Source organism: Anolis sagrei, chromosome 7 (assembly GCF_037176765.1).
Source record: "Anolis sagrei isolate rAnoSag1 chromosome 7, rAnoSag1.mat, whole genome shotgun sequence".
Classification (NCBI taxonomy): Eukaryota; Metazoa; Chordata; class Lepidosauria; order Squamata; family Dactyloidae; genus Anolis; species Anolis sagrei.
In genome coordinates, this window is record NC_090027.1 from 39,805,648 (window position 1) to 39,825,353 (window position 19,706).

Sequence of the window (19,706 nt, forward strand, 5' to 3'; positions counted from 1 at the left end):
CCTCAGTCCCTTTCCTTTTCCCCTTCGGCAGCCTCAGTCCCTTTCCTTTTCCCCTTCGGCAGTCTCAGTCCCTTTCCTTTTCCCCTTCGGCAGTCTCAGTCCCTTTCCTTTTCCCCTTCGGCAGCCTCAGTCCCTTTCCTTTTCCCCTTCGGCAGCCTCAGTCCCTTTCCTTTTCCCCTTCGGCAGCCTCAGTCCCTTTCCTTTCCCCCCTCTGCAGCCTCAGTCCTTTTCCCTTTCCCCCTCGACAGCCTCAGTCCCTTTCCTTTTCCCCTTGGCCGCCTCAGTCCTTTTCCTTTTCCCCCTCGGTAGCCTCAGTCCCTTTCCTTTTCCCCCTCGGCAGCCTCAGTCTCTTTCCCTTTTCCCTTCGACAGCCTCAGTCCCTTTCCTTTTCCCCTTCGGCAGCCTCAATCCCTTTCCAATCCCTTAAGTGGAAAGGAAAGGGCCTGAGGTTGTTAGGAATGCCAGGAGTTGAAATCCAAAACACATGGGGGGCCCAAGTTTGACCACGCCTGATCTACACTATAATTTGGCATCACTTTAAACACCATAGCACAATACAAGTTGTAGTTTAACAAGGTCGTGTTCCTTCTTTACCTCACCAAACTACAGATCATTGTAGCCAATGTGGTATCAAATTACATTCCTTCAACGGTGTAGATGCAACTCCTCTTGGTTGGGTGCAAATATGTGCTGAGCCGAGGCAGCTTTGCACAGGTGCTCAGGACCAACCAGATTTTTCCCCCCAAGTGCCCTTTTGGGTCAGGATTGTTGTTGTGTATATCACCGATAAGGCAAGACAAATGGCCCATTGACTCCGTAGCCTGGCATTTCGTTCTTTGGCTGAGTCAATATTTGATTTTTCGGTTTTTTTCCCCTTCTCCGCCACACGCTTTTGCTTTGAGCCGGGCTTTCATGAGCCCCTGAGCCTGGGATCAAGAGGCGCGGATTCCAAGGCACACCTGGGAAGGCCGCCTGCCTCTCTCATTTCCCTATGCAAACTCACCTTTGGTAAAGTTACGTCCCAGGACATAGCTAAGGCAGCGTCCCATTGCATTAATTCCACCATCCTGGAATCATTGCTTCACATATTAAGGTTGAGCATCCAGGCCTTTCAAGATGCCCAAATGTGAATACTGGTGGAGTTTGGGGAAAATAGACCTTGACATTTGGGAGTTGTAGTTGCTGGGATTTATAGTTCACCTACAATCAAAGAGCATTCTGAACTCCACCAATGATGGAACTGAACCAAACTTGGCACACAGAACTCCCATGACCAACAAAAACTACTGGAAGGGTTTGGTGGGCATTGACCTTGAGTTTTGGAGTTGTAGTTCACCTACATTCAGAGTGCACTGTAGAATCAAACAATGATAGATCTGGACCAAACATGGCATGAATACTTAAGATGCCCAAATGTGAATACTGGTGGAGGTTGGGGAAAATAGACCTTGACATTTTGGAGTTGAAGTTGCTGGGATTTATAGTTCACCTACAATCAAAGAGCATTCTGAACTCCACCAATGATGGAACTGAAACTATCTTGGCACATAGTACTTCCATGACCAACAGAAAATACTGGAAGGGTTTGGTGGGAATTGACCTTGAGTTTTGGAGTTGTAGTTCACCTACATCCAGAGAGCACTGTGGACTCAAACAATGATGGATTTTGACCAAACTTGGAGCCTTGTTGGGCATTTCTTTTGCTCCTTATTCTTTCCAACATTAGACGTAAGGCGTGTTTACACTGCAGAATTACTGCTGTTTGATGGCCAAACACACTTTAAACTTCCATAACTCAATGTGATGGAGTGCTGGGATTTGTAGTTTAGTGAATCCCCAATAATAGTTGGAGGGGAAAACTCAAGATCTCACAAAACTATAACTCTCAGGATCTGGTAGCATTGAGACATGGCAATTCAAACAATATAGTTGCAATTTTGCAATCGTGGAGGGTTGTAGATCAAAAGCTCTTTAGCCTACTACAGAGCACTCGTCACCAAACTACAACTCCCATGATTCCGTAGCATTGAGGCATGTGTGCTCACATTATATTGAACTGCATTCATTCCACAGTATTAAGTTCACATGTTTGGAAAGTTTGGAAAGTACAAAATTTCACTTCCTTCCCTGTGTGGAAATAGTTGCCGCAAGTGACAAAAAAATAGCCACCTCCTGATTTAGGTTTCACCCTGAAGAATTCTTTATTTTTTTGGTGCCCGAAATGATTTATTATAATGAAGCCTTGACAAAACGAAGCCTTGGGGAAACAAGGAGGGTTTCGTGTGAACTTAATTGTTCAAGGGAGAGAATAACGGGGCAGAGAACCGTTCTCGGAAGAAGCTGCCAGGAAAAACTGGTTCCAAGTTGGAATCGGCCCTTCTCGTGCAATTGATCACCTCCTTATCTCTCCATCTCGCCAATGTCGCCAAGCTGGAGAGAAAAGGACAAAAGCTCTAAGTGCAAAACCAATTCATAATTGTGTCCGTCTACAGAGCAGGCGGATTACGAGAAGTATGTGTATTTGTACCATTTTTAATCGGTAGTGAATTACAGTCTGATCCTTGTATCTGCAGGGAATATGTCCCTGGACTTTGAATGGATACAGAAAACTGTGGATAATGGTAAACAACACTATTGAAATGAAAGAATTATGGTCCAAGAAGAGCATAGAGTCACTCCAGAGGACCTATGCATGTAATAAAAGTCATAGAATCATAGAATCAAAGAGTTGGAAGAGACCTCCTGGGCCATCCAGTCCAACCCCAATCTGCCAAGAAGCAGGAATATTGCATTCAAATCACCCCTGACAGATGGCCATCCAGCCTCTGTTTCAAAGCTTCCAAAGAAGGAGCCTCCACCACACTCCGGGGCAGAGAGTTCCACTGATGAACGGCTCTCACAGTCAGGAAGTTCTTCCTCATGTTCAGATGGAATCTCCTTTCAAGGTATATATGTATATATGTGTGTATAAAAACACAGAAGCACATATACATAGATGTGCCTGTGTGTGTGTGTGTGTATCTATATAAATAAAATGTATGTTCATTTGTGGGATTAACATAACTCAAAAATCACTAGGCAAATTGACACCAAATTTAGACACAATACATACATCAGGCCAATGAGTGACCACCACTCATAAAAACACTGAAAATCACAGCAGAAGAGACTTAAAAAGCCAAAAACCAAAAAGTATATTACAACGCATGCACAAACCACATATATACACATATACACAAATATATACACACACATATATGCATATATATACAGTCTGAGCCACAGCAATGCGTGGCAGGGGATGGCTAGTGTGTGTGTGTGTGTATGTGTGTATGTATATGTGTGTGATTTTGATTGGGGGGTGGCTGAGTTTGATCCGGGGGGGGGGGCTGAGTTTGATTCGGGTGGGCTGAGTTTCATCCAGGGGGCTGAGTTTGAATGGGGGGGGGGCTGAGTTTGATTCAGGGGGGCTGAGTTTCATCCAGGGGGTCTGAGTTTGAATCGGGGGGGGGGCTGAGTTTGATTCAGGGGGGCTGAGTTTGAACCGGGGGGGGGCTGAGTTTCATCCGGAGGGTCTGAGTTTGAATCGGAGGGGGGGGGGACTTTCATTCAGGGGGACTGAGTTTCATTCGGGGGCGCTGAGTTTGATTTGGGGGGCCTGAGTTTGAGTCGGGGGGCTGGGGTTGACTCAGGGGGGCTGAGTTTGATCCGGGGGGGTCCTGAGTTTCATTTGGGGGGCCTGAGTTTGAATCAGGGGGGACTGAGCTTTATTCGGGGGACCTGAGTTTCATTCGGGGGGGGGGCTGAGTTTCATTCAGGGGGGCTGAGTTTGAATCGGGGGCTGAGTTTGGTTCGGGGGGCCTGAGTTTCATTTGGGGGGGGGGGCTGAGTTTGAATCGGGTGGGGGCTGAGTTTCATTCAGGGGGCCTGAGATTCATTCGGGGGGACTGAGTTTGATTCGGGGGGGGGGGGGCTGACGATCTACACTAGCAAACATTTTGTATTGTTATCCCAATATCCCCATACATATGGGATATATTGAGCATGGTGATCAGATCATGATATGAATAAACATAACAGTTTACATAATGTACTAGTAAGGCCTTCTCGTGGACCACCATGAGAATTTCGGGGGGGGGGGGGCCTGAAGCCCCTCAAGGCCTCCCCAACTTGGGCCCTTCATATCCTGCCAGAAATGCCACAGCATTGATCCATGGCGATCAAAGTGGTGCCAAACGGTATTCATCCTCCAGTGGTAAGGCACCTTCTCGTTCCACCTTTCCGTTTCCACCTTGTTCTCCCCATCCACCACCTGTCTCCACCTTTCCCATCCACCACCTGCTCCACACACGTTGACCCACCTCTCTCCAACTCAGATCTAAGTGTGGGCACTACGATTATGCTCAGGTGAGGGCACCGAAGTAGTATTGTTCTCCCCCATTCATGCCCTTCTCTCTCCTAACCCAAACTTTGCATACCTGGAGTTCTTGGGAATGAGTTTATTCGGCTGTAAAAGAACAAAAGGCAGCTGAGCACATTTGGCAGCTTGGCCAATTAATTAGGCTTTTTAACAACCCCTTTCCAAAACAAAGAAAAGAAATTAAGATAAATAGCAGATGGCAGCATTACTTGGAAGCCGGGACTTCAGCATCACGGGCTTAAATAAACAAAGCGCTTGGCTCCCCTCCACGAAATCTTATGCAGATGGGATTTTCAGGGTGGTGTCGGATAACACACACACAAATGGACAAGGAGAAGTCGGTAACAGGTTTCCTGGGCTGTGACTCAGCCTGGATATAATGCAGTTTGAAACAGCATTATAGGATGAGTGTAGATATCATGCACTTTAAACTCCTCAGTGTGGGAAAAATGGAACAAGAGCACCTCCCTGTGGCCGGAGTTGAGCACAGCCTCCGGATGCCGGAAATGAAAAAGAGGGAAGCCTTGCCTCTGTCTATGGACTGTCAGTCTTTGTTGTTGTTTGTTACTTACTTACTTAGGCAATCCCTCGATGTCCGAGTAGGATTGTCTTCCTTGATCGGTTTTCTGATGGGTCCGTAGGTGACTGTGGAGTCCTATTCTTGATCTGCATCTTCTCCCACAGTGAGGACATTCGTTTCCAGGTGTAAGTCAGTCCCTTCAACGTAGTTTGCGGCAGCTGCAAAAACAGGACAACAGCAGCTTGGAGCATCTTAAACACATTTTGACTGAGGTTGATCCATAAAGCTATCATTCCCAATTTCTGTATTTTGGAATTGTTCTCTTAATGTTGCTGGAATACATCGGCATGGCTATCCTTTTGAAGACTGAAGAAGTATTTGAAATTACTCCCATATTTTATATTATTATTAAAGTAAAGGTAAAAATTTCCCCCTGACATTAAGTCCAGTTGTGCCTGACTCTGGTGCTCATCTCCATTTCTAAGCCGAAGAGTCAGCATTGTCCATAGACACCTCCAAGGTCATGTGGCCAGCATGACTGCATGGAGTGCCATTTCCTTCCCACTGGAGCTGTACCTATTGATCTACTTGCATTTGCATGTTTTCGAACTGCTAAGTTGGCAGAAGCTGGGGCTAACAGCGGGAGCTCACGCCGCTCCCCGGATTTGAACCTGCGACCTTTCAGTTAGCAAGTTTAGCAGTTCAGCGGTTTAACCCAGTGCGCCACCGGGGGCTTCATATTATTATTGTAATATATTAGATAGTATTATAGATGAGTAATTATATTATTAATAATTAGATTAATTATTTTAATTGTGTCATTATTAATAATTGTTATAAATTATTATTATTATTATTATTATTATTATTATTATTATTATTATTATTATTATTATATCCATCTAAATGCATACACCCTTAAAGCCTATTTTGTGCTCTGGCTGGATCTCTGGCTGGATCATTATACAGGGTTAGTCAAAATGAATAGGCCACAGTAGGTTACAGTAAACATAAATATTGGCCTATTCAGTTTGACTAACCCTGTATTATTATTCATCATAAGTTTTTGAAGTAGAACAACTACTTTCAAAGTACATACTAGGACTGTGCAATCCGGGAAAACCTTGACCCGTTTTGTGTCCCGGCTTTTGGTGATCCATTTTTTCATGTCGAGCTGATTTTCGTACTGGGAGGGGGCTTCTCGTTACATGCTCCCAAAGGTAACAAAACCTATTATGGGGGAGGAGGGCTTCCCAGGCTCCCCTTCCCATCATTTTAGGCATTTAAGCTGTTTCTATTCTAGGGGCAAACAGGTTGAAATTGAATCCTGACAAGACAGAGGTTCTCCAGGTCAGTTCCTCGACCAAACGGGGTGTAGGGTTGCAACCTGTGTTTGACGGGGTTACACTCCCCTTGAAGACACAGGTGCGTAGTTTGGGGTCCTCCTGGATTCAACACTGACACACTGACGCTTGATGCTCAGGTGTCGGCGGTGGCCAGGAGGTCCTTTGCACAGCTAAAACTTGTGTGCCATCTGCGACCATACTCTGACTTGACTATGGAGGTCCACGCCTTAGTTACCTCTAGATTGGACTACTGTAATGCACTCTACGTTGGGCTGCCCTTGAAGACGGTTCTGAAACTACTGAGACCATACCTTGAGAAGTCTGACTTGACTATGGAGGTCCATGCCTTAGTTACCTGTAGATTGGATTACTGTAATGCACTCTACATTGGGCTGCCCTTGAAGACGGTTCTGAAACTACTGCAACCATACCTTGAAAAGTCTGACTTGACTATGGAGGTCCACGCCTTAGTTACCTCTAGATTGGACTACCGTAATGCACTCTATGTTGGGCTGCCCTTGAAGACGGTTCTGAAACTACTGCGACCATACCTTGAAAAGTCTGACTTGACTATGGAGGTCCATGCCTTAGTTACCTCTAGATTGGACTACTGTAATGCACTCTATGTTGGGCTGCCCTTGAAGACGGTTCTGAAACTACTGCAACCATACCTTGAAAAGTCTGACTTGACTATGGAGGTCCATGCCTTAGTTACCTCTAGATTGGACTACCGTAATGCACTCTATGTTGGGCTGCCCTTGAAGACGGTTCTGAAACTACTGCGACCATACATTGAAAAGTCTGACTTGACTATGGAGGTCCACGCCTTAGTTCCCTCTAGATTGGACTACCGTAATGCACTCTACGTTGGGCTGCCCTTGAAGACGATTCTGAAACTACTGCGATCATACCTTGAGAAGTCCGACTTGACAATGGAGGTCCACGCCTTAGTTACCTCTAGATTGGACTACTGTAATGCACTCTATGTTGGGCTGCCCTTGAAGACGGTTCTGAAACTACTGCGACCATACCTTGAGAAGTCTGACTTGACTATGGAGGTTCACGCCTTAGTTACCTCTAGATTGGACTACTGTAATGCACTCTACATTGGGCTGCCCTTGAAGACGGTTCTGAAACTACTGCGACCATACCTTGAGAAGTCTGACTTGACTATGGAGGTCCACGCCTTAGTTACGTCTAGATTGGACTACTGTAATGCACTCTACGTTGGGCTGCCCTTGAAGACGGTTCTAAAACTACTGCGACCATACCTTGAGAAGTCTGACTTGACTATGGAGGTCCACGCCTTAGTTACCTCTAGATTGGACTACTGTAATTCACTCTACGTTGGGCTGCCCTTGAAGACGGTTCTGAAACTACTGCGACCATACCTTGAGAAGTCCGACTTGACTATGGAGGTCCACGCCTTAGTTACCTCTAGATTGGACTACTGTAATGCACTCTACGTTGGGCTGCCCTTGAAGACGGTTCTGAAACTACTGCAACCATACCTTGAAAAGTCTGACTTGACTATGGAGGTCCATGCCTTAGTTACCTCTAGATTGGACTACCGTAATGCACTCTATGTTGGGCTGCCCTTGAAGACGGTTCTGAAACTACTGCGACCATACCTTGAAAAGTCTGACTTGACTATGGAGGTCCACGCCTTAGTTCCCTCTAGATTGGACTACCGTAATGCACTCTACGTTGGGCTGCCCTTGAAGACGATTCTGAAACTACTGCGACCATACCTTGAGAAGTCCGACTTGACAATGGAGGTCCACGCCTTAGTTACCTCTAGATTGGACTACTGTAATGCACTCTATGTTGGGCTGCCCTTGAAGACGGTTCTGAAACTACTGCGACCATACCTTGAGAAGTCTGACTTGACTATGGAGGTCCACGCCTTAGTTACCTCTAGATTGGACTACTGTAATGCACTCTACATTGGGCTGCCCTTGAAGACGGTTCTGAAACTACTGCGACCATACCTTGAGAAGTCTGACTTGACTATGGAGGTCCACGCCTTAGTTACGTCTAGATTGGACTACTGTAATGCACTCTACGTTGGGCTGCCCTTGAAGACGGTTCTAAAACTACTGCGACCATACCTTGAGAAGTCTGACTTGACTATGGAGGTCCACGCCTTAGTTACCTCTAGATTGGACTACTGTAATTCACTCTACGTTGGGCTGCCCTTGAAGACGGTTCTGAAACTACTGCGACCATACCTTGAGAAGTCTGACTTGACTATGGAGGTCCACGCCTTAGTTACCTCTAGATTGGACTACTGTAATGCACTCTACGTTGGGCTGCCCTTGAAGACGGTTCTGAAACTACAGCTGGTGCAAAGGTCGGCGGCCAGATTGTTAACTGGAGCAAGTTACAGGGAGCGGTCAATCCCCCTGTTTAAATAGCTCCACTGGCTGCCGATAAGTTTCCAGTCCCAATTCAAGGTGCAGGTTATTACCTATAAAGCTCTAAATGGTTCAGGGCCTGCCTATCTGCACGACAGCCTCCTTCGTTACGAGCCCACACGGTCCTTAAGATCTTCCAGGGATGCTCTTCTCTCGCTCCCACCCCCATCCCTGATGCAGTTGGTGGGGAGGAGGGAAAGGGCATTCTCGGTGGTGGCCCCTTGTCTCTGGAACCCTCTCCCCAGGGATATTAGGCTGGACGTAACAAAGGAAAATAGATCCACTCACAACTCTAATATGTACCGCACAATGAAACAGGAAAGAACATTTTCAAACCAGGAACAGAACATATTTTGAACATTGTTACATAGTGTTATCCTATCCAATTTCCAACCGGGACAGACCTTGCTTAGCATTCCAATATCAGGCGTGATTTTAGTTCAAGCCTTTCTTGCTGCCAAGTTTCAGATGGGGGAATGCAACTGTAATCCTCACTGGTGGGAAACAAGGTATGAAACCTAATCCCGGATTACGGGCCATTGTAATCCACGCTGTTCCGGGTTTGCGTCCAAGAGAAACGAACCCTTTGGCCCATTGTGCTTTTGTGGACGGCTTCCTTGTGAGCATTAAGGGGTGGATTTCATCCTTTATCCTCCTTAAGCAGGCACCCATTTTCTCAAAGGATGTTTACACCGCAGCAACCATAACTAACATGCTCGTGTTAATCTTATTCATGGGTTTTGTGGGCTTGTCTTAAGGAGAAGATTACGCAGAAAGGAAGCAAAGGAACACATTGCTCCTGGATGCAAAGTTTGCATCCATGTTTCACCAAGGCCCCGATCTACACTGCCATATAAAATCCAGATTGTCTGTTTTGGATTGGATTATATGGCCATGTAGACTCAGGCCATATAATCCAGATTGTCAAAGCAGACTATAATCCAGATTAATCTGCATTAAACTAGATTATAGGAGTCCCTGCTGCCAGATAATCTGGGATAAACAGAAAACCTGGGATCAGATTCTGGACCTTTCTGGAAGGAAACCTCAGGCTGGATCTACACTGCCATATAATCCAGATTGTCAGAGTAGACTATAATCCAGATTATCTGCTTTGAACTGGATTATGTGAGTCTACACTAGCCTTTATTTCCTTTGATGGCATTTGAAGGGAAGCTGGAAAAGGGAACATTGCAACGGCATCTTGGAACTAACCAAACTCATTCTTTGAATCATCATGTTTGCTCCTGTTGTTTTGAAAAGACGCTCCAGATCGCGTCTTGCTTGGTTTGCATCTTCTCTCCATGACGTTCAAGGCTTTGCGAACACATCCGCTGGTGCTTAAGGTTTGAAGAATCCCTTTCTGCTGCAACTTGCCCCAAAAGTTTCTTCAGTTTTGGGCATCAGAGAGTCATGTCTCCAAGAATTACTTTTAATTGCCTCAACCACCTGGGTTTTGCAGAGCTTCTTACCCTCCTTTCATTGTATAATAATAATAATAATAATAATAATAATAATAATAATAATGCAGTCAAGAACCAACATTGAGGGAAGTCAAGAGTAGTAAACTGCTTCAAGTGCAAAAGACAAAGAGGGAATACCGTAAGAACACAATCCAGAGCAGAAGAGGAAACTGGCAAAAGAAGGCTCTCCGTGGACAGTTCCTGGGAAAAATTGAGAGCCAAATTGACAAAGAAAAAACATGGCTGTGGCTCACAAAAGGAACTCTGAAAAAGGAGACAAAGGAGGGCCTGATTCTGGCAGCACAAGAACAAGCCATTAGAACCAATGCCATCCAAGCCAGAATTGAAAAGTCAACAACAGATCCCAAGTGTAGACTCTGCAAGGAAGCAGATGGAACAATAGATCACATCCTCAGCTGCTGCCAGAAGATCGCGCAGACAGACTCCAAGCAGAGGCATAACACTGTTGCACAAATGATTAATTGGAACGTGTGCCACAAACACCATCTGCCTGCGACAAAGAACTGGTGGGATCACAAACCGGAAAAGTTACAGAGAATGAACACACCAAACTCCTTTGGGACTTCCAAATTCAGACTGACAGACTTTTGGAGCATAATACTCCTGACCTCACGATTGTGTTAAAAAACAAAGTATGGATTGTCAATGTTGCAATCGCAGGTTACAGAAGGATTGAAGAGGAACAACTGGAAATGATGACACAATATGAGGATTTAAAGATTGAACTGCAAGGACTCTGGCACAAGCCAGTAAAGGTGGTCCCAGTGGTGATTGGCACACTGGGTGCAGTGCCTAAAGACCTTGGCCTGCACTTAAACACTATCGACGCTGGTAAAATCACCTTCTGTCAGCTGCAGAAAGCCACCTTACTGGGATCTGCACGCATTATTCGCAGATACATCACACAGTCCTAGACATTTGGGAAGTGTCCGACGTGTGATCCAATACAAAAGCCAGGAGAGTGTCTGCTGTGGACTCATCTTGTTGTGTTTCAAATAATAATAATAATAATAATAATAATAATAATAATAACTATAATGATTAATATAATAATTATAATAATATAATATAATAATAATTATTAATAACATAATGATCCAGCCAGTGATCAAAATAGGCTTTAAGAGTGTATGCATTTAGATGGATATAATCATCATCATCATAATCATCATCATATAATTAATAAATTATAATAATTAATACCATAATGATATAACATTATTATTATTATTATTATTATTAATCTAATTACTCACAATATCATATTATCCATTATATTATATTATTATTAACTAGCCATCCCCTGCCACGTGTTGCTGTGGCCCAGTCTGTGTATATATGTGTGTATGTGTGTGTATATATATGTGGTTTTGCACATCCATTGTAATGTATTTATTATTTTTTTGGGTTTTTAAGTCCCTTCTGCTGTGTTTTTCAGTGTTTTTATGAATGATGGTCACTCATTGGCCTGAGAGGTGTATTGTGTCCAAATTTGGTGTCCATTCGTCCAGTGGTTTTTGAGTTATGTTCATCCCACAAACAAACATTACATTTTTATTTATATAGATATAAAATATGAGAAAAATGTCAAATATTTCTTCAGTTTTCAAACGGACAGCCATGCTAAGTCCATTACAGCAACAAAACAAAGCAATTCCGAAACACAGAAATTGGGAATGATAGCTTTCTGGATCCAAGGAACAGCCCAGCCACGGTTGGGGGATTCTGGGAGTTGTTGTTTTCCCCCAACCCTCTTTTCAACTTCAGCCAAAGTGCATTTAACATGCTCCAAGCTGCTGTTGTCTTGTGCATCCGGAGAGACACATTCCTGAACATTGTAGGAACAGGGAGACCATGAAATTGTATTAAAATGAAGGGCTTCTACCAGAGATTACTATAGATTGAGATTACTATAGAGTGCATTGCAAAAAAAATTCCATATTTGGGGTATTGTCAGCTATTGGAATTGCTTTTGAGTCACTCCAAGCAGTTGGCCAACTCTTCCAAGTTATGTTTCTTGGGTTCACATCGCCATCTAGTGGCTGATGATAAGAATGCCTTCCCTCTTGGAAGAAAAAGGCTTAGGCTGGATCTACAGTGCCAGATAATGCAGTTTGAAATGCATTATATGATCAGTGTGGACCCATATAGTGCAGTTTTAATTGCATTATATGGGTCTGTAGTGACTTTATTTATTTATTTATTTATTTATTTATTTATTTCCAGTATTTATATTCCACCTTTCTCACCCTGAAGGGGACTCAGGGTGGATCGCAGAACACATGTACATTCAATGCAATGACAAGACAGAAAACATGGATAGAGGTATATATAGTAGGCCTGGGTAACAACGGAAAAATTTGTTTCTAAAATCGATTCGTTTTTTGGGGTTTTTTGCGTTTCGTTATTTAAAATAATTACAAAATTTTCCTTTAAAAAAATTCAATATTTACGAAATTTCGTAAATGTGAAAAAAATTACAAAACAATAACGAATCGATTTCCGAAACAATAACGAATCGATTCGTTAATGGCGGACACGACTGCGCAATACGCTAAAAAACCTCCAAATGGGACAGGGGGAACTTCTGAAGCTTAATTAAACCAAAAACAACTATAAAAACCCTTAGAAAACCAAAAACAACTATAAAACTTGCCCCAGACATGCGGAAATAATAACGAAACGACCTCAAAATGATAACGAAACGAATACAATAACGAAATACAAAACATTTACGAAATGATTTAAAAATTCGTTTTTTAAAAAAATTGCTCCAGACTGGTTTGTTATCGTTTTGTAATTGAAAAATCAACGAATTTTTTAACGAATTACGAATTAACGAAACGAAACCGCCCAGCCGTAATATATAGACTCTTTCCATCTTTTGGCATCTTGGAGGCTGTGCTCAGTTCTGGCCATGGATGGAGTTTGGGGGAAATAGACCTTGACATTTGGGATTTGTAGTTTCTGGGTTTCCCCTACAATCAAAGAGCATTCTGAACTCCACCAATGACAGAATTGGGGCAAACTTCCCACACAGAAGCCCCATGACCAACAGAAAATACTGAAGGCCATCCAGTCCAACTCCCTTCACCAGGGCAAGAAAACGTAGTCAAAGCCCTCCTGACAAAGAGCCATCCAGCCATAGATATAGAGAGATAGATATTTTCATCTCATTAGAGTTTTTAACTTTTTATCTTGTACATGTGGCCCGCCCACTTTTACTGCAACTGTGTTTTATGTTTATTGTAATGTTATTTTGTTATTGTATTCATATTTTTTTTCCTTTTGATGATGTTGCTTGTTGTTCATGGTTTGGATTTATTTTGATGTAATATGTTGTTTGGGCTTGGCGCCTTGTAAGCCACTCCGAGTCCCTGCCGGGGAGATGGTGGCAGGGTATAAATAAAGTTATTACTATTATTATTATTATTATTATTATTATTATTATTATTATTATTATTATTCACACACACACATAGTATCATATATTTGAAAAGGTCCGTTGGTTGTTTTGCTTGCTTGCTTGTATGCTGGTCGCTTCTGTGGCGAGAGAATCAGCCGTCTACGAAGACGTTGCCCAGGGGACGCCCGGAGTATGCATGCCCAGTGTGGAACACATCTCACCACACTAAAACAGTGGATGTGCCTCTTAATGAGACATGCCGCATTATCACGGGGTGTCTGTGCCCTACACCACTGGAGAAATTACACTGCTTAGCCAGTATTGCCCCACCTGACATCCGCCGGGAAGTAACACCCAATAGTGAAAGGACCAAGGCAGAGACATCTCCAGCTCGTCCCCTGTTTAGGTATCAGCCAGCACGTCAACAACTTAAATCTAGACATAGTTCTCTAAGATCTACAGAGACATTCGCTGGAACACCTCAGCAAGCAAGAGTCCAAAAGTGGCAGGCTCAAACCCAGCATCTCAACCAGTGGCTGATACCAAATGAGAGACTCCCCCCTGGGCACACAGAAGACTGGGCGACTTGGAAGGCGCTGAACAGACTGCGCTCTGGCACCACGAGGTGCAGAGCCAACCTTCAGAAATGGAGCCACAAAGTGGAATCCTCGACATGCGAGTGTGGAGAAGAGCCAATCACTGACCACCTGCTGCAATGCAACCTGAGCCCTGCCACATGCACAAGGGAGGACCTTCTTGCAGCAACACCAAGTGGCCAGATACTGGTCAAAGGACATTTAACCAACTACCAAACTCACAAGTTTTGTATTTTTCTGTTTGTTTGCTTTGTTCTGTTAGAAATGTAATATAATGGACTAGTTGCTCTGACACGACAAATAAATAAATAGATTTGAAAGGGACCCCTAAAGAAGGACAATGATATGTTGCATGTTCCAGAATAGGCCAACCAAACAATCTCCACATCAACACTGACAAAGAAACAGCAAGAAATACTCTTTACCCACAAGCATAAAGACATTACATATATTAGAAACCAACACTTTCTCATTACTTTACTTTCCAGATCACCAGACTGGGCCACAGCAATGCGTGGCAGGGGACAGCTAGTAAATAAATAAATGCACTGGAATTACATTATATGGATGCGTGGCAGGGGACAGCTAGTAAATAAATAAATGCACTGGAATTACATTATATGGATCTACCTTGTAGAGAAAAGATGGAGAGTTGTTGTTGTTGTTGTTGTTTGCAGCCCACTTTCTGGATTGAGAATAAATGCTTGCCTTGCTCTGGCCCCATTGCTGTAGCAGGAAAGGCCCAGGAACACAACAGGAAAAGGCAAGGAGGGGAGATTTCATCAGACTGCATTCTATGGCAGTGTAGACTCATACAACACATTTCAATGTGGTCAAACCACGTCGTACGGCAGTGTCGATGGGGCCGGTGATGCTATGAGAAGTTCACAAATATTCTAATGTCGAAAAACAACAGATTTTCTGCCAAGGAGGCAAAAATATTAGATAGGAAGAGATGGAAAATGCACTAATGTGCCTTTGGAAGGAAGGAGATATAGAGATTGGCATGCGGTGAGCCAGGTTAACACTATAAAATTAATGCGGTTTGACCCCACTTTAACTGCTATGGTTCAATGTGACCAAATCTTGAGATCTGTAGTTGGTTAGGCAGACAATCCTATGATTCCATAGCATTAAGCCAGGGCAATTAAAGTGAGGTTAAATTGCATTTGTTCTACAGTGTATATGCAACCAGAGAGAGAGAGAAACCTCAGTAAAAGGCGTTGTGGACAACTGCACAGAGATGTGTAGCATCATTGTCTTGATTCAGGCAATGCATTCGACCAAAAAAACTCCACATCGAGGAGATTCAGTGCAATTTTGGACATTTTTGCAACCAATCCCTTCTGGAAATATTAAACAAAGCCATGCAGCTCTGGAAGAGAACCATTCCCCGTTGAACCACTAGAGGTCAGTGTTGAGTCTTGGAAGAACTTGCCTTCTGATGTTTCATTTAATAGTTAAGATTAATATGCCGATGACAATGTAGTCTGTGCACATTCAGAAGAAGAGCAGGCGAGAAAAGGGCCCGACAATGTTCTTAGGGGAAGGCCAGCACAGCAAACAGGACTCTTCTAGGTGTAAATGACTGCCCATGTTTCCTCTTTGCAATGTAACAAATTTGGAGACTGAAGGCAAATGTTGAGGGGTGGAGCAGAATTCCCCCAGCTAAATCCCTGTTTATGGCAGACAGAAAGTCAAAACCAAGGTCACAACATCTGTTATAGAACTCCAATATGACGATGATAACGCAGTCTGTGCCAAACATCCCACACAGAACCCCCATGACCAACAGAAAATACTTCTGGTGGTCTTTGGTGACGTTTCCGACACCCCCCTGGTGACACCCCCCCCCCCCCCAGTCTTGACTTCCCAGGTTGAGAAATGCTGCCTTAAGGCCATCCAGTCCAACTCCCTTCACCAGGGCAAGAAAACATAATCAAAGTCCTAGAATCATAGAATCAAAGAGTTGAAAGAGACCTCCTGGGCCATCCAGTCCAACCCCATTCTGCCAAGAAGCAGGAATATTGCATTCAAATCACCCCTGACAAATGGCCATCCAGCCTCTGCTTAAAAGCTTCCAAAGAAGGATCCTCCACCACACTCCGGGGCAGAGAGTTCCACTGCTGAACAGCTCTCACAGTCAGGAAGTTCTTCCTCATGTTCAGATGGAATCTCCTCTCTTGTAGTTTGAAGCCATTGTTCCGCGTCCTAATCTCCATGGAAGCAGAAAACAAGCTTGCTCCCTCCTCCCTGTGGCTTCCTCTCACATATTTATACATGGCTATCATATCTCCTCTCAGCCTTCTCTTCTTCAGGCTAAACATGCCCAGCTCCTTAAGCCGCTCCTCATAGGGCTTGTTCTCCAGACCCTTGATCATTTTAGTCGCCCTCCTCTGGACACATTCCAGCTTGTCAATCTCTCTCTTGAATTGTGGTGCCCAGAATTGGACACAATATTCCAGGTGTGGTCTAACCAAAGTGGAATAGAGCACGGGGAGCAGGACTTCCCTAGATCTAGACACTAGGCTCCTATTGATGCAGGCCAAAATCCCATTGGCTTTTTTTGTCGCCACATCACATTCCTGGCTCATGTTTAACTTGTTGTCCAAGAGGACTCCAAGATCTTTTTCACACATACTGCTCTCGAGCCAGGCATTGTCCCCCATTCTGTATCTTTGCATTTCGTTTTTTCTGCCAAAGTGGAGTATCTTGCATTTGTCCCTGTTGAACTTCATTTTGTTAGTTTTCGCCTATCATCTCTCTAATCTGTCAAGATCGTTTTGAATTCTGCTCCTGTCCTCTGGAGTATTGGCTCTCCCTCCCAATTTGGTGTCGTCTGCAAACTTGATGATCCTGCCTTCTAATCCTTCATCGAAGTCATTAATAAATACGTTGAACAGGACCGGGCCCAGGACGGAACCCTGCGGATGGCACTCCGCTCGTCACTTCTTTCCAGGATGAAGAGGAAGCATTGGTGAGCACCCTCTGGGTTCGTCCATTTAACCAATTCCAGATCCACCTCACCGTAGCTTTGCCTCGCCCACATTGGACTAGTTTCCTTGCCAGAAGGTCATGGGGGACCTTGTCGAAGGCCTTACTGAAATCCAGGTACGCTACATCCACGGCATCATTCCCCGCATCTACCCAGCTTGTAAATCTATCGAAAAAAGAGATCAGATGAGTCTGGCATGACTTGTTTTTGATAAATCCATGTTGACTATTAGCGATGACCACATTTGTTTCTAAGTGTTTGCAGACCACTTCATTGTTTGGGTATCAGCCAGCATGTCAACGACTTAAATCAAGAAATAGTTTATCTAAGATCTACAGAGACACTCGCTGGAACACCCCAGCAAGCGAGAGTCCAAAAGTGGCTGGCTCAAACCCAGAACGTCAATCAATGGCTTCTTGCGTCAACACCAGAAGCACTCCAAGTGGCCAGATACTGGTCAAACGACATATAATCAACTACCAAGCTTGCAGACTCTGTGTCTTTTGTATACTTGTTTGTTTGTTCTGTCAAAAATGTAATACAACTGTTCGTTGCCTGACACAATAAATAAATAATCAATGGCTGATACCAAATGAGAGACTCCCCCCTGGGCACACAGAAGACTGGGCGACTTGGAAGGCGCTGAACAGACTGCGCTCTGGCACCACGAGATGCAGAGCCAACCTCAAGAAATGGGGCCACAAAGTGGAATCCACGACATGCGAGTGTGGAGAAGAGCAAACCACAGACCACCTGCTGCAATGCAACCTGAGTCCCGCCACATGCACCATGGAGGACCTCCTTGCGGGAACACCAGAGGCACTCCAAGTGGCCAGATACTGGTCAAAGGACATTTAATCAACTACCAAGCTTGCAAATTCTGTGTTTTGTCTATTTGTTTTTTTGTTAAAAATGTAATACAAATGTCTGGTTGCTGATGACACAATAAATAAATAAAATAGCAACGTGTGGCAGGGGACTGCTAGTGCCTGATATAGAGTCACCTTTCCATGCCAATGCAGCTTTCTGCTATTCCAAAACTATTCAACTCTGGTTTGGATTTGGACTCGGTTGCCTTTTACTGACGATCTTGACAGATTAGAGAGATGGGCCAAAATTAACAAAATGAAGTTCAACAGTGACAAATGCAAGATACTCCACTTTGGCAGGAAAAACGAAATGCAAAGATACAGAATGGGGAACGCCTGGCTCGAGAGCAGTACGTGTGAAAAAGATCTTGGAGTCCTCGTGGACAACAAGTTAAACATGAGCCAACAATGTGATGTGGCGGCAAAAAAAGCCAATGGGATTTTGGCCGGCATCAAGAGGAACATAGTATCTAGATCCAAGGAAGTCATGCTCCCCATGCTCTATTCTGCTTTGGTTACACCACACCTGGAATATTGTGTCTAATTCTGGGCACCACAATTCAAGAAAGATGTTTTTTTATATATATATATTTATATTTTTATTGTCGGTTTTCACAAATGCGTATACACAATGTCAAACACATATGCAATCACATACAGTCACATACAATCACATACACATAAACATAGATCATTACACTTACAAAAACAGATGGGGTGCCAGATACCAACGGGTTCCCTCTACCCCATAGCCCTATGAATTACGTTGGTAACCTCAGCTCGTGGGGTAAATGGGGAAGGGTAAGTCCGATTGGGAAGGGTGGATGGGGGGGGGGGGGCAATGGGATAGGTGTGATGAGACACAAACATTTATATACGACATCAAGGTGACTTCCTCAACCAATTGTGAGGTAGTGTATAGCCTAAGTACTTGTATTTACTAGTCCTTCTATGATCATGTAACATCGTCCACTGTTCAGCCTGTATCAAGTAATATTCATAATATAATATTTTTCTTAACCTTTAAATACTGTTTTAAGGGTTGCCAGTCAGTCTGTCTTTTGATTGTAACATCAAAAACCATATTTGCCAAGGAATCTAGTTCCATATAATCTCTAATTTTCATGAACCAAGTTTCCACTGTCGGTAGTTCTTTTAATTTCCATTTACTGGCAAGTACCGTTCTTGCCGCCGCTGAGAAGTGATACAATAACTTCTCCTTATTCTTCTCCAGTTTGAAGTCTAATAAGTGTAAAACGTAGTATTCTGGTTTCAACTCGAATTTGACTTGCAGTATTCCCTGCACCTGGTGGTGGATTTCCCTCCAGTAAGCCCTAACTCTCTTACACTCCCACCACATATGCAGGTATGAGCCTAGATGTGTCCCGCATTTCCAGCATAGATTACAAGTGCCTTTATAGAATTTTGCCAGCTTTTGAGGTGTTAAATGCCAGCGTGTAAACATCTTATACCAGCTTTCCGTGATATTCACTGATTTTGCAAACTTTATTTTTTCCCTCAAAATCTCTTCCCACTCCTTAAGTAGAATACTATGACCCAGATCTGCTGCCCAGGAGATCATATTCTCTTTTATGAGCTCTGTTTCTGTGGACCACTCAAGCAATTTCTTATAAAGCACTTTTATTATTTTCT

General features: G+C 43.8%; 1 long non-coding RNA gene across 1 annotated transcript; it reads right to left on the minus strand.

The window, feature by feature from the left end:
* Positions 1–2,197: 2,197 nt before the first annotated feature.
* On the minus strand, positions 2,198–14,966 carry LOC137097501 (uncharacterized). The gene is made up of 3 exons (XR_010910235.1): positions 14,820–14,966; positions 4,993–5,158; positions 2,198–2,430 (listed from the first exon to the last, which is right to left on the minus strand). It is a non-coding gene; the product is annotated as an uncharacterized lncRNA (long non-coding RNA).
* Positions 14,967–19,706: the final 4,740 nt, after the last annotated feature.